This window comes from Arachis stenosperma, chromosome 1 (genome assembly GCF_014773155.1).
Source record: "Arachis stenosperma cultivar V10309 chromosome 1, arast.V10309.gnm1.PFL2, whole genome shotgun sequence".
Classification (NCBI taxonomy): Eukaryota; Viridiplantae; Streptophyta; class Magnoliopsida; order Fabales; family Fabaceae; genus Arachis; species Arachis stenosperma.
Window position 1 is genome coordinate 58,640,582 of NC_080377.1, and position 16,301 is coordinate 58,656,882.

General features: G+C 40.7%; 1 non-coding gene across 1 annotated transcript; it reads right to left on the reverse strand.

Moving 5' to 3' along the window:
• Positions 1 to 554: 554 nt before the first annotated feature.
• LOC130948398 (small nucleolar RNA R71) lies at positions 555 to 663 on the reverse strand. The gene has a single exon (XR_009073037.1). It is a non-coding gene; the product is annotated as a small nucleolar RNA R71 (small nucleolar RNA).
• Positions 664 to 16,301: the final 15,638 nt, after the last annotated feature.

Genomic DNA, 16,301 nt, shown 5'->3' on the forward strand with positions numbered 1-16,301 from the left:
TTATCTTTCATATGAGCAGGAACAAAGACAAAGGCATTCTTGTTGAAGCTGACCCTGAACCTGAAAGGACCTTGAAGCGAAAGCTAAGAGAAGCTAAGGCACAACTCTCTGTAGAGGACCTAACCGAACTCTTCAAAGAAGAAGAAGACATGGCAGCCGAAAACAACAACAATGCCAACAATGCAAGGAAGGTGCTGGGTGACTTTACTGCACCTACTTCCGATTTCTATGGGAAAAGCATCTCTATCCCTGCCATTGGAGCAAACAACTTTGAGCTTAAGCCTCAGTTAGTTTCTCTAATGCAACAGAATTGCAAGTTCCATGGACTTCCACTGGAAGATCCTCATCAGTTTTTAGCTGAGTTCTTGCAAATCTGTGACACAGTCAAGACTAATGGGGTTGACCCTGAGGTCTACAGACTGATGCTATTCCCTTTTGCTGTAAGAGACAGAGCTAGAATATGGTTGGACTCTCAACCTAAAGAAAGCCTGAACTCTTGGGAAAAGCTAGTCAATGCCTTCTTGGCAAAGTTCTTTCCACCTCAAAAATTGAGTAAACTTAGAGTGGAAGTCCAAACCTTCAGACAGAAGGATGGAGAATCCCTCTATGAAGCTTGGGAAAGATACAAACAATTAATCAGAAAATGTCCCTCAGACATGCTTTCTGAATGGAGCATCATAGGTATTTTCTATGATGGTCTCTCTGAACTATCCAAGATGTCTTTGGATAGCTCTGCTGGAGGATCTCTTCATCTGAAGAAGACGCCTACAGAAGCTCAAGAGCTCATTGAAATGGTTGCAAATAACCAATTCATGTACACTTCTGAAAGGAATCCTGTAAACAATGGGACAAGTCAGAAGAAAGGAGTTCTTGAGATTGATGCTCTGAATGCCATACTGGCTCAGAACAAGATATTGACTCAACAAGTCAATTTGATTTCTCAAAGTCTGTCTGGAATGCAAAATGCACCAAACAGTACTAAGGATGCTTCATCTGAAAAAGAAGCTTATGATCCTGAGAATCCTTCAATGGAAGAGGTGAATTACCTAGGAGAACCCTATGGAAACACCTATAATTCTTCATGGAGAAATCACCCAAATTTCTCATGGAAGAATCAAGAGAGACCTCAACAAGGTTTCAACAATAATGGTGGAAGAAACAGGTTTAGCAATGGCAAGCCTTTTCCATCATCTTCTCAGCAACAGACAGAGAATTCTAAGCAGAACCCCTCTGACTTAGCAACCATGGTCTCTGATCTAATCAAAACCACTCAAAGTTTCATGACTGAAACAAGGTCCTCCATTAGGAATTTGGAGGCACAAGTGGGGCAGCTGAGCAAGAAAATTACTGAACTCCCTCCAAGTACTCTTCCAAGCAATACAGAAGAAAATCCAAAAGGAGAGTGCAAGGCCATCAACATGGCCGAATTTGGAGAGGGAAGAGAGGAAGTGGACGCCACTGAGGAAGACCTCAATGGGCGTGCACTGACCTCCTCTGTGTTCCCCAATGAGGAACTATGGGAATCTGAGGCTCAAAATGAGACCATAGAGATTCCATTGGACTTACTTCTGCCTTTCATGAGCTCTGATGAGTATTTTTCCTCTGAAGAGGATGAGTATGTCACTGAAGAGCAAGTTGCTAAATACCTTGGAGCAATCATGAAGCTAAATGACAAGTTATTTGGAAATGAGACTTGGGAGGATGAACCCCCTTTGCTCACCAAAGAACTGGATGACTTGTCTAGGCAGAAATTACCTCAAAAGAGACAAGATCCTGGGAAGTTTTCAATACCTTGTACCATAGGCACCATGACCTTCAAGAAGGCTCTGTGTGACTTAGGGTCAAGTGTAAACCTCATGCCTCTCTCTGTAATGGAGAAGCCAGGGATCTTTGAGGTGCAAGCTGCAAGAATCTCACTAGAGATGGCAGATAATTCAAGAAAACAAGCTCATGGACTTGTAGAGGATGTTCTGGTAAAAGTTGAAGACCATTACATCCCTACTGATTTCATAGTCCTAGAGATTGGGAAATGCATGGATGAATCTATCATCCTTGGCAGACCCTTCCTAGCCACAGCAAAAGCTGTGATTGATGTTGATAGAGGTGAACTGATCATTCAAGTGAATGAAGAATCCTATGTGTTTAAGGCTCAAGGATATCCCTCTGTCACCATGGAGAGGAAGCATGAAGAGCTTCTCTCAAATCAGAGACAAACAGAGCCCCCACAGTCAAACTCTAAGTTTGGTGTTGGGAGGCCACAACCAAACTCTAAGTTTGGTGTTGAACCCCCACATTCAAACTCTAAGTTTGGTGTTGGGAGGTTCCAACATTGCTCTGAGTATCTGTGAGGCTCCATGAGAGCCCTCTGTCAAGCTATTGACATTAAAGAAGCGCTTGTTGGGAGGCAACCCAATGTTATATTTTATATATTTCTCTTTGTTATTTTATGTTTTTTGTAGATTGATGATCATAAGAAGTCACAAAATCAATTGAAAAAGCAAAAACAGAATGAAAAACAGGAAGAAAAACAGCACACCCTGGAGGAAGAACCCACTGGCGTTTAAACGCCAGTGAGGCTGGCAGATGGGCGTTTAACGCCCAGTCTGGCACCATTCTGGGCATTTAACGCCAGAAAGGGGCACCAGACTGGCGTTAAACGCCAGGAAAGGGCAAGAACCTGGCATTAAACGCCAGAAATGGGCACCAGCCCGGCGTTTAACGCCAGATTTGGCACAGAACGCAAATTTTCTTGCCACTTGGTGCAGGGATGACTTTTCCTTGACACCTCAGGATCTGTGGACCCCACAGGATCCCCACCAACCCCACCACCCTCTCTTTTCTTCACCCATTCACCTATCACCTATTCAAATCCCATCTTTCTCTTCACCACTCACATCCATCCTTCATAAAACCCCACCTACCTCACCATTCAAATTCAAACCACTTCCCCTCCCAAACCCACCCACTTTTGGCCGAACCACAAAGCCATCTCCCTTTCCTCATTTCTTCTTCTTCTACTCTCTTCTTTCTTCTTTTGCTCGAGGACGAGCAAACCTTTTAAGTTTGGTGTGGTAAAAGCATTGCTTTTTGTTTTTCCATAACCATTTATGGCATCCAAGGCCGGAGAAACCTCTAGAAAGAGGAAAGGGAAGGCAAAAGCTTTCACCTCCGAGTCATGGGAGATGGAGAGATTCATCCCAAGGGTGCATCAAGACCACTTCTATGAAGTTGTGGCCTTGAAGAAGGTGATCCCTGAGATCCCTTTCAAACTCAAAAAGGGTCAACTTTGATCAAAGGTTGGACCAAGTCCTCATAAACATTTGTGAAGAGGGCGCTCAATGGAAGAAAAGCTCAAGAGGAAAGCCGGTTCAACTGAGAAGGCATGACCTCAAGCCCATCACTAAGAAAAGGATGGGGCAAACAAGAGACCCCTCTCATCATGAAATCCCTGAGATACCTCAAGGGAAGCACTTTCCTCCACAAGACTATTGGGAGCAAATTAACACCTCCCTAGAAGCAACAAAGACAAGGAAGAGACATTGAGGAGCTCAAGCACTCCATAAGATCTTCAAGAGGAAGAACAAGCCGCCATCACTAAGGTGGATCCGTTCTTTAATCTCCTTGTTCTTTACTTTCTTGTTTTTCGAATTTTATGCTTATGGTTATCTATGTTTGTGTCTTATGATCATTAGTGTCTTAGTGTCTATGCCTTAAAGTTATGAATATCCTATGAATCCATCACCTTTCTTAAAAGAAAACTATTTTTAATCACAAAAGAACAAGAAGTACAGGATTTCAAATTCATCTTTAAAACTAGCTTAATTAGATTGATGTGGTGACAATACTTTTTGTTTTCTGAATGTATGCTTAAACAGTGCATATGTCTTTTGAATTTGTGGTTCATGAATGTTAAAATTGTTGGCTCTTGAAAGAATGATGAAAAAGGAGACATGTTACTGAGGATCTGAAAAATCATAAAAATGATTCTTGAAGCAAGAAAAAGCAGTGAATACAAAAAAAAAAAAAGAGAGAAGGAGAAAAACGAAAAAAAAGGGAGAAAAAGAAAAAGAAAGACAAAGAAAGAAATAAAGTTGTGATCCAAGGCAAAAAGAGTGTGCTTAAGAACCCTGGACACCTCTAATTGGGGACTCTAGCAAAGCTGAGTCACAATCTGAAAAGGTTCACCCAATTATGTGTCTGTGGCATGTATGTATCCGGTGGTAATACTGGAAGATAGAGTGCTTTGGGCCACAGCCAAGACTCATAAAGTAGCTGTGTTCAAGAATCACCATACTTAACTAAGAGAATCAATAACACTATCTGGATTCTGAGTTCCTAAAGAAGCCAATCATTCAGAATTTCAAAGGATAAAGTGAGATGCCAAAACTGTTCGGAGGCAAAAAGCTACTAGTCCCGCTCATCTAATTTGGAGCTAAGTTTCATTGATAATTTGGAGTCTATAGTATATTCTCTTCTTTTTATCTTATTTGATTTTCAGTTGCTTGAGGACAAGCAACAATTTAAGTTTGGTGTTGTGATGAGCGGATAATTTGTACGCTTTTTGGCATTGTTTTTAGTATGTTTTTAGTATGATCTAGTTAGTTTTTAGTATATTTTTATTAGTTTTTAGTTAAAATTCACTTTTCTGGACTTTACTATGAGTTTGTGTGTTTTTCTGTGATTTCAGGTATTTTCTGGCTGAAATTGAGGGATCTGAGCAAAAATCTGATCCAGAGACTCAAAAGGACTGCAGATGCTGTTGGATTCTAACCTCCCTGCACTCGAAGTGGATTTTCTGGAGCTACAGAAGCCCAATTGGCGCGCTCTCAACGGCGTTGGAAAGTAGACATCCTGGGCTTTCCAGCAATATATGATAGTCCATACTTTGCCCAAGATTTGATGGCCCAAACCGGCGTTCAAAGTCACCTACAGAAATTCCAGCGTTAAACGCCGGAACTGGCACCTAAATGGGAGTTAAACGCCCAAACTGGCACCAAAGCTGGCGTTTAACTCCAAGAAGAGTCTCTACACGAAAATGCTTCATTGCTCAGCCCAAGCACACACCAAGTGGGCCCGGAAGTGGATTTTTATGTCATTTACTCATCTTTGTACACCTTAGGTTACTAGTTTTCTATAAGTAGGACCTTTTACTATTGTATTTGACATCTTGGTAGCTATCTTTGAGTTTCATGCTATCTTAGATCGTTTGGGAGGCTGGCCATTCGGCCATGCCTAGACCCTGTTCTTATGTATTTTCAACGGTGGAGTTTCTACACACCATAGATTAAGGTGTGGAGCTCTGCTGTACCTCGAGTATTAATGCAATTACTATTGTTCTTCTATTCAATTCCGCTTGTTCTTGTTCCAAGATATCACTTGTTCTTCAACTTGATGAATGTGATGATCCGTGACACTCATCATCATTCTCACTCATGAACAAGGTGACTGACAACCACTCTTGTTCTACAAGCAATCAAGGCTCTAGTGTTTATCTCTTGGATTCCTGATACACGATGCATGGTTGATCGCCTGACAACCGAGTGCTCGCCTGACAAACGAGCCAGCCATTCCGTGAGATCAGAGTCTTCGTGGTATAGGCGAGAACTAATGGCGGCATTCAAGAGAATCCGGAAGGTCTAACCTTGTCTGTGGTATTCTGAGTAGGATTCAATGATTGAATGACTGTGACGTGCTTCAAACTCCTAGCAGGCGGGGCGTTAGTGACAGACGCAAAAGGATCGATGGATTTTATTCCGGCCTGACCGAGAACCGACAGCTGATTAGCCATATGCTGTGACAGAGCATAGGAACATTTTCACTGAGAGGATGGGAGGTAGCCACTGACAACGGTGAAACCCTACATGAGCTTGCCATGGAAAGGAGTAAGAAGGATTGGATGAAGACAGTAGGAAAGCAGAGAGACGGAAGGGAAGGCATCTTCATTCGCTTATCTGAAGCTCTCACCAATGATATACATAAGTATCTCTATCTTTATCTTTATGCTTTATTCGTTTATCACTATACCATTTGAGTCTGCCTGACTAAGATTTACAAGGTGACCATAGCTTGCTTCATAGCAACAATCTCCGTGGGATCGACCCTTACTCGCGTAAGGTTTATTACTTGGACGACCCAGTGCACTTGCTGGTTAGTTGTGCGAAGTTGTGTTTATGCCATGGTATTGAGCACCAAGTTTTTGGATTCATTACCGGGGATTATTTGAGCTGTGAAAAGTATTGATCACAATTTCGTGCACCAGGCCCACTTGGTGAGTATTTAGGCTAAGCTACGGGTGTCTCCACGTGCTAGGACTCCTTAGAGGCGTTGAACACTGGCATGGGACTCCCTTTTGGGCGTTGGACACCAGCTGCTCCCCTGTGGGTGTTGGACGCCAGGAATGGGGCAGTGGCTGGCGTTGAATGCCAGTTTTGGACCTTCATTTCCATAGCGAAGTATAAACTATTATACATATCTAGAAAGCCCTGGATGTTAGATTTTTATAGCCATTAAATGCGCGCCATTTTCACTTCTGCAGCTCAAGAAATGCTCGTTTGAGGACGCGGAGGTCAGATCCTGACAGCATCTGTAGTGCTTTCTCTGTCTCTGAATCAGACTTTTGCTCAAGCTCCTCAATTTCAGGCAGAAAATACCTGAAATCCCCATAAAACACACAAACTAAAAGTAGAATAAAAAAATGTGAATTTAGCACTAAAACTTATGAAAACATAATAAAACTTAAACAAAACATAATGACTACTATATGAAAATGATGCCGAAAAGCGTATAAAATATCCGCTCATTAAGGGTACCATTCCGGGGAAAATATACGTGCCCGGTCACCCTTACGACATAGGGTCAACAGAGTATCGAGTCTCAACCTGGAGCACGTGGTGGTAAGGCATGGTACTTACCCAGGAAAACTCGTATCTCAGACAACAGAGTGTATAAGCCAAATAAACATTCATAATCATTTCTAATTATTGCATAATCATATCATTTAAGCCATGGTACCATATACACTCAAAGTATACACACTTTCATATATAATTCATCACTTTTATAACTCTGCTTCACCCCCAAGTTACCTCCAATTCCTAGTTTCAACTTATTACTAGACTTATTACCATGATCTAGGGTTAAAAGAATGCAAATAGATGTTTAAGGGTTGAAATTTGAACTTTAAAACACAAAAATTAATTTTTGCTGCAACAGGGGCCACACGTATGCGTGGGCCATGTGTACACATGGGCGTGCATGTTGGACCATTTCGCGTATGCAGTCCCCTTCACGCGTACGTATGTGCACCAGGCAGAATCGCATGGCCACTTATGAGGAAGTACGCGTAGGCAGACACCCCAGATCACATGTACGCATAGCTTTGTCCGCGCACACATATACTCGAGGCAGAAGCGACCCTTCGCGAATGAAGGGTATGCGTATGCATACACTGAATTTTGATCAGAAAAAGCGCTAAGTTTGAAAATCTGCCGAATTTTAGTTTTGAATCCCAAACTTTCGATGTGCATAACGTTTTTGTTTTAAATCATTTTTCATCCGTTCTTTGAACGGCATAAACTTCACGAATCCAATTTTCTTATGAAACAAATTTGAAATCATTTGGGGGTCCGGAAGTCGAGTTATGCCTGGTCAAAGTTCGGCCAAAACCCAAGTTTACACAAAACCTCAAAAGCTCAATTTTCTTTAAAATCCAACTCAAAATCAACATACATACACCAAAATCATCTACACAATATATCTTTTCCATCACCACAACAACCTTCTCATCCTACAATTCCTCAATATTAACAATTCCTTGCATCAATTTCCTGAATACATCAACAAGATTATCATTCACCAGTTCAATATATATATATATATATATATATATATATATATATATATATATATATATATATATATATATATATATATATATACACATTTATATCATTATGTCAATCACCATCAACTCATCACTTAACATTATATCATCATAAATAGCAATCAATCATCAAGGGTGTTAATCATTAAACATACTCATACATTCCAACCTACCCTATGGTCATCTACCCTAAGTTTTCACAGAAAATTATATATTAAATACGAGAAACCTAAACCATATCTTGGCCAATTTTTTGTATAACCAGAGACACCACCAAAGCCTCCGAACACAGCCCCAAGGTTCCAAGATCTACAAAATTATAACACCCAACCTCCACCAAGCCTCAAATGTATACAATCAAGCTCCAATATACAAATATACAAACCTAATTCACATATATCACACATACTCACTCCAATTCAATACCCAAAGTCACATAAGCTAGAATTTGCAAAATTTTGAGAGTCCTCACCATATATATGTCTTGATTGAACAAAGACCCACAAGTTCCTCAAGCTAGTTTGAGCCTAAACATCAAGACATTGGATTTTAATAACTAAAACCCCAAAATTTCGAAAATCCAAAAGAATGAGAGGCTGATATAGGAATTAAGGTTTCTTATCAAAATTGGTTATTGGGCTTTGTAGAGCTCAACACGCTGAACACGTGGTTGCAAACGGTGCGGCGATCAGAGCTCGAAGCAGAAAGTTATGAAAGATTGATTGAATGCTAGGGTTGGAACCTTCTCTTCTCTTCCCCTTAGCTTGTTTCAGCGTTCTTGGCTGAATAAGGAAGGAGAGAGGCATTTCATTAAGTTACTTCGGTTGAACGGGTTGGGCTGTGGGCCCAGTTTGACCAGTTCGGCCCAATCTTGGGCCAAATTTTTTGAAAATAGTGTCAAACTTCTCGTTTTAATTAGCTATATCCTATTTTAATATAAAACTCACATTTCTAATTTTCTTTATTAAAATTTAATTTATTGACTAATTATTTGCTAATTTTACGGGGTTCACATCCTACCCACCTAATTAGGATTTTTGCCCTCAAAATTCATATTTAGTTACCTAAAAAGAGGTGTGGGTAGTCCTTCCGCATATCCAATTCGAGCTCCGAAGTATGCTCTTCAACACCGGCCTAACTCCAAGCCACTTTCACCACTGATACTTTCTTTCCGTGTAAACGTTTGATGCTAGTGTCATCAATCTTAACTGGGATTACTGGAAGCATCAGATCCTCTCTTACTTGAACTGATTCCGGCTCCAGAACATGACTTGCATCAGGAGTATACTTTTGAAGTTGCGACACGTGAAATACGTCGTGCAGGTTTGAAAGGTGCAGCGGTAAGGCAATCTTATAAGCCACTGGCCCAATCCTCTTTAGAATCTTAAACGATCCGATGTAACAAGGATTCAGTTTCTTAGTTTTGATTTCTCTACCCACTCCGGTTGTTGGAGTAACCTTCAGAAACACATGCTCTCCTTCTTCAAATTCCAAAGGCTTCCTCCTTTGATCAGCATAACTCTTCTGATGACTCTAAGCGACAAGCATTCGACTTCAGATTTTCTTTATCTGCTCAGTGGTTTCAGATATCATTTCAGGCCCTAAGAAGCTCCTCTCTCCAGACTCGTACCAATATAGCGAAGATTGACATTTCCTTCCATATGGAGCCTCATACAGATCCATTCCGATGCTCTCATGGTAGCTATTGTTATATGCAAACTCCACTAGTGGCATATACCGATCCCAGCTCGCCGGCTGGTCTAGAACACAAGCTCTCAACATATCTTTTAATGTTTGGATTGTTCTCTCTAACTGACCTTCTGTTTAAGGCTGATATGCAGTGCTTAAACTCAACTAAGTCCCAAATGCTCGTTGAAAGGCTCCCCAGAACCTTGAGGTGAAACGGAGATCTTTGTCATATATAATGGTGGAAGGAACGCCGTGCAATCTCACAATCTCCTTAATGTACTGTCGCGCTAACTCCTCCAATGTACAATTCATTCAAATAGGGGAAAAGTGAGTCGACTTTGTCAGTCTATCGACAATCACCCAAACAGTGTCATAACTAGCCTGAGTCCTAGATAAGCCCGACACGAAATCCATTACAATACTCTCCTACTTCCATTGTGGAATCTCCAAAGGCTGAAGGGTTCCTAATGGTCTCTGATGCTCCATTTTGACTTTTTGACAAGTCAAACACTTGGAAACAAGCAATGCCACATCATTCTTCATTCCCGGCTACTAGAACATCATTTTCAGATCTTTGATGCATCTTAGTGCTTCCCTGATGGATTGAAAACCCGCTCTTGTGAGCCTCCTTCATGATACTCTACCGTAAGTCTCCGACGTCCGGCACAATGATTCGGTCCTTGAAACTCCATAATCCGTCCTTATCATCTAACACTCTCCACCGCTTTCCTTGCTCAATTGTCGGCAGTACCTTCTGTAATTCTTTATCATTTTGATGAGCTTTTAGGAGTTCCGCCTTAAAATCACTTGAAACTTGCAACTAACTCAAACACAAAGTCTCGGACTCTTCTCTGACCCCCAATTTTAGACCTTCGAATGCTTTTAGCAACTCTTCCTCTCGCAGTATCATCCAAGCAGCGCATAGGGACTTTCGGCTCAAAGCGTCTGCCACAATATTCGCTTTTCCAGGGTGGTAGTTTAACTCAAAGTCATAGTCCTTCAGAAGCCCCATCTACCTTCTCTAACGCATATTCAGTTCTTTTTACTCAAAGAGGCACTTCAAGCTTTTGTGATCTGAGAAAACTTAGAACTTAACACCATTGAAATAATGTCTCCAAATCTTCAGAGCATACACAACGGCAGCAAGTTTTAAGTCGTGGGTCGGATAATTCATCTCATGCGGTCTTAACTGCCGTGAGGCATATGCCACGACCTTACGGTGCTGCATCAGCACACATCCCAGACCCTTCAGTGATGCGTCACAATACACCTCAAATGGTTCACTCAGCTCGGGCAACACTAACACAGGTGCAGTGGTCAACCTCTGTTTAAACACTTGAAAACTTTCCTCGCACTCAAGTGTCCAAACAAAAGGCGCTCTTTCCTAGTCAGCTTGGTTAAAGGTAAGGCGAGTAATGAAAATCCTTTAATGAACCTCCGATAATAACCTACCAAACCTAGGAAGCTCCTAATCTCTGTCACAGAAGCTGGTCGCTCCCAATTCATTACTGCCTCAACTTTAGCAGGATCCACACTTATTCCTTGTTTGCTCACTACGTGGCCAAGAAACTTCACCTAACTCTTCTAGAACTCGCATTTAGATAACTTTGCATACATTTTTCTTTCCTTTAAGATTTGCAGCACATTCTGCAAGTGATCTGCATGCTCTTCTTCTGTCTTGGAGTAAATAAGAATGTCATCGATGAAGATGTCAACAAACTTATCCAGGTATGGACAGAAAATTATATTCATGTAGTCCATGAATATTGCCGGAGCATTGGTTACACCAAAAGACATAACCGTGTATTCATAGTGACCGTATCGCGTCCGGAAAGCAGTCTTTGGAATATCCTCATCTCTAACCCTTATCTGATGATACCCAGATCGCAAGTTAATCTTAGAAAAAACACCGGCTCCCTGTAGTTGGTCAATTAGATCATCAATCATTGGTAACGGATACTTATTCTTCAAAGTAACCTTACTCAGCTGCCAATAATCGACACACAGGCACATGCTCTCATCCTTTTTCTTAACCAGTAGCACTGGGGCTCCCCACAAAGAAACACTCAGCCAAATAAAGTGTTTACCCAACAAATCCTTCAATTGAGCCTTAAGCTCGGCCATCTCTAACGGTGACATCCTATAAGGAGCACTTAAGATCGAACCCGCCCTAGGCACCCAATTCAATTGCGAACTCAACCTCCTGATTAGGTGGAAATTCATCTATATCATCCGGAAACACCTCAGGAAACTCACAAACATTCAGAATCTGTGCTAAGCTTTTATCATCACCCGAAACTCACGCAGTTAATAACATAACGCCCTGACATTCAGTCCCAGAATAATTTACTATCACAGAGTTCAAATAATAGTTATTCACCATAACCGGCACTTCCGACCCTTCCAACATAAAGCATACTGATTTCTTAGAACAGTCAAGCAAGACATGATTCTTAGACAACCAATCCAGTCGTAAGATGAGATCAAGACCACTCATTGGCAGACAAATCAAATCATGCACGAATTCACGCTGTTTGACTCGGAATGACACTTGTGGACATCCTAACCTAGTCACAATGGTTTCATGAGTAGCATTATGCACCTTTAGATCATAACCCAAGACCACTATTCTCAACCCTAATTCATTAGCCTTTTCAAATGCAATGAATGAATGTATTGCCCTGGAATTAAATAATGCATTTAAAACTCTACCAGATATTTCACAGTTACCTCTGATCAAGGTCTCAGACCCCTCGGCACCTGCTGCAAAAGTAGTGTACACTCCCCCAGTTGTTGTACTCTACCGGTCTCATACTTCTTCTCTGGACAATTCCCGGCCAAGTGCCCGGGTTGTCCAAAAAGTAGCATAACCTTGATCCCAATTTGCACGGAACTTCAAGATGATACTTCCCGCACCTCTGACAGCTTAGATCATTCTGCGGCTGCTTTCCATACCTTCTTCCTTGATTAGTATTATTGTTTGTCCTCCTGAAGTTACCTTGACCTTGATTCAGCTATGCAACAAAGCCTCCACGCTTAAAATTTCTGCCCCTCGGTGCAAAGCTCCTACCTAGAGTTCTCTGAAAAGGCATCCTCATTCTTCAGCCACCCTACTCTTATTCACAAGTTCAGAAAACATTCTGATCTCCATCGATGCAACGGAGCTTAGAATATCGCTCCTAAGGCCTCCCCCATATTTGATACACTTCCACTCAACAAAATCCTCTGGAGCACCTTGACAGATGCGAGAGAATCGGCGCAGCTCTTCGAACTTATTAGTATAGTCGGTAACAGTCAACTGTCCTTGTTTTAGTTGCAGCAATTCAAGTTCCTTGTCATTTCTGACCGAACTAGGGAAATACTTTTGGTAAAATTCTATGCAAAACACATCCCAAGAGATTACAACACCGTCTGGCTATAGGATACGATGTGTTCCCTGCCACCAGTATTGGGCCTCGCCTTGCAGCTGCTAAGTCCTAAATTCAACCCACTGCTCCTCGGGAATCTGCTGAGCCTACAGTGCCCGCTCCATAGCATGAATACAGTTATCTACCTCAGTGGGATTTGAGATTCCCCTGAATGTCAGAGGGTGGACCTTTAGAAAGGAAGCAAGCGTCATTGGACCCTCTTCATCATTATTCCCGTTGTTCCCATGGTTCATCTGGTTACCCATCACCTCGGCTGTCGCCTGTATGGCCGCATCCATGTTTCTCAGGGCAGCCTGAAATCTACAGGGTTATTCCCTGTTGGTTTAGGAGTAGCATTGCCTATCCTACCTCTGCCTCACGCACGACCGTATCCACGAGTCGACATCTGGTTCATATACACACCAAACAAGTGATATCAAGTTTATCAGTATCAATATCGCAAGTCTAATGCTTCAAGTCCCAGATGCATGCTCATGAACGTATATGCCACATATATCAGTTAGATATCCTAATAGCACACAGACACACACACACAGAGAATGCACAAAAGCATAGTCAGTCCGTCCCTCAGGCTCTACAGGAATGAACTGCTCTGATACCATATTATAACACCCTACCACACAGAGCTTTATGCATAAGCCGTAAAATAGAGGTTGTGTGGTATTACGACTTCTAAAATAAAATATATACATAATAATATTAAAAAGGATACAGTATACGAGGAGCCTTGAAAAACGGATAAAGCAAAATCACAAAATAAAAAGCGTAACGCTAAGGAAACAATATTACATGCGTGCAAAGAAAACTAAGTTTTGTAAGCATAACTAAACAGAAAGCAGGAATGGAGGGTCAAGAATACAAAAGAACAAGCTCCTAAGTCAGCCTACGAAGCTAAGGCTAGCCGGAGAATATTTACATACCAAATATACAACCATTAGCCCAAAAGAACATGTTTAAAAGCCCTAGTTCTCCACAAAACCTCTAAGAGGTACAAAAGCAAAGTATATATATATATACATGAGGAGAGTCTATACAAATATATATAGCAAAATATCAAAAGTAGGGTCCCAAAATAATCCACTTTGCTGCAAACTCCATATGCCTACCGAGGTGTCTCTCGACCTGCATCTGAAAAATAACAACATAGTATGGGATGAGAACCAGAGATTCTTAGCATGGTAAAGGTGACACGCACATAAGATATAAGGTCCTGGGAATGCCAAAAGCAAACCTAGAACGCTGACACTCAGATTATAAAAGCTTAAAGTACTAAAACAGAAACCATAACGGGTGGTCTTCTAAGGATATCTAAGCCTATCTTAAACTTAACTTTAACACTAAGTCTTTCCACTTTTCCTCCATACATACATCTCCGGTAAATTGCATAGACAGACAAGCAAACAAAGACAAACACAGGTATAATACAAATAATACAGATAGCAAGTATAACAAATAGCATATTATGATCAATTAGGCATTTCCAATTAATGCACAACAAGCAAACAAACAATATGCACATGATGTATGCCTGTCCTATGACTGATAAGGCTCATCTTTCGGTTATCAAGCCAACCCGACAAGTCCGACTGCTAAACCCTGGACTGTTCCCCATCGCGCATCCCCAAGAGTCTATGCATAGCTTTTTCAGATATATATATATATATATATATATATATATATATATATATATATATATATATATATATATATAGCTGCTCAATAGGGGTCACCCTTATGACGTAAGGTCAACAGAGTATCGAGTTTCAACCTGGAACACGTGGTGGAAAGCTACGGTACTTTACCTAGGGAAACTCATATGTCAGATAACAAGTGTATAAGCCAATAAACATTCATAATCATTTGTAATTATTGCATAATCATATCATTTAAGCCATGGTACCATATACACTACAAGTATACACATTTCCAAAAATAATTCATCACCTTTATACCTTTGCTTCAATCCCAAGTTATGTCCATTTCCTAGCTTCAACTTATTACTAGGCTTATTACCATGTTCTAGGGTTAAAATAATGAAAATAGAGGTTTAAGAGTTGAATTTTGAACTTTAAAACACAAAAATCTATTTTTGCTGCAACAGGGGCCACGCGTACGCGTAGGCGTGCATGTTGGACCATTTTGTGTACGTTGCCCCTTTCTCACGTACGCATGTTCACTAGGAGGAAGCACATGGCCGCGTATGAGGAAGTACACGTACGCAGACACCCCAGGTCACGCGTACACATGGGCCACGCGTATATGTGGGCAGACATTTTGGTCCATTTCGTATACACATAGCCTTTCCCGTGTATGCATATACTTGAGGCAGAAGCGACCCTTCACGAATGAAGGGTATGCGTATGGATACACTGAATTTTGATCAGAAAAGGGCTAAGTCTAAAAATCTGCAGAATTTTAGTTTTGAATCCCAAAATTTCGACGCGCATAACTTTTTTGTTTTAAATCATTTTTCATCCATTCTTTGAATGGCATAAACTTCACAAACCCAATTTTTTTATGAAATAAATTTGAAATCATTTGGGATTCCAGAAGTCAAGTTATGACTCGCCAAAGTTCGGCCAAAAACCAACTTTACACAAAACTGCAAAAGCTCAATTTTCTTTAAAACCCAACTCAAACTCAACATACATACACCAAAATCATCAACACAATATATCTTTTCCATCACGACAACAACCTTCTCATCCTACAATTCCTGAATCTTAACAATTCCTTGCATTAATTTCCCAAATACATCAACAAGATTATCATTCACCAGTTCAATATATATATACACATTTATATCATTATGTCAATCACCATCAACTCATCACTTAACATTATATCATCATTAATAGCAATCAATCATCAAGGGTGCTAATCATTAAACATACTCATACGTTTCAACCTACGCTATGGTCATCTAGCCTAAGTTTTCACAGAACATTATATATTAAATACGAGAAACCTAAACCATATCTTGGCCAATTTTTTGTATAACCTGAGACACCACCAAGGGCTCTGAACACAGCCCCAAGGTTCCAAGATCTACAAAATTATAACACCCATATATACAATCAAGCTCCAATATACACATATACAAACCTAATTCACATATATCACACATACACACCCAAATTCAATACCCAAACTCACATAAGCTAGAATTTGCAGAATTTTGAGAGTTCTCACCATATATTTGTCTTGATTGAACAAAGACCCACAAGTTTCTCAAGCTAGTTTGAGCCTAAACATCAAGACATTGAATTTTAATAACTAAAACCCCAAAATTTTGAAAATCC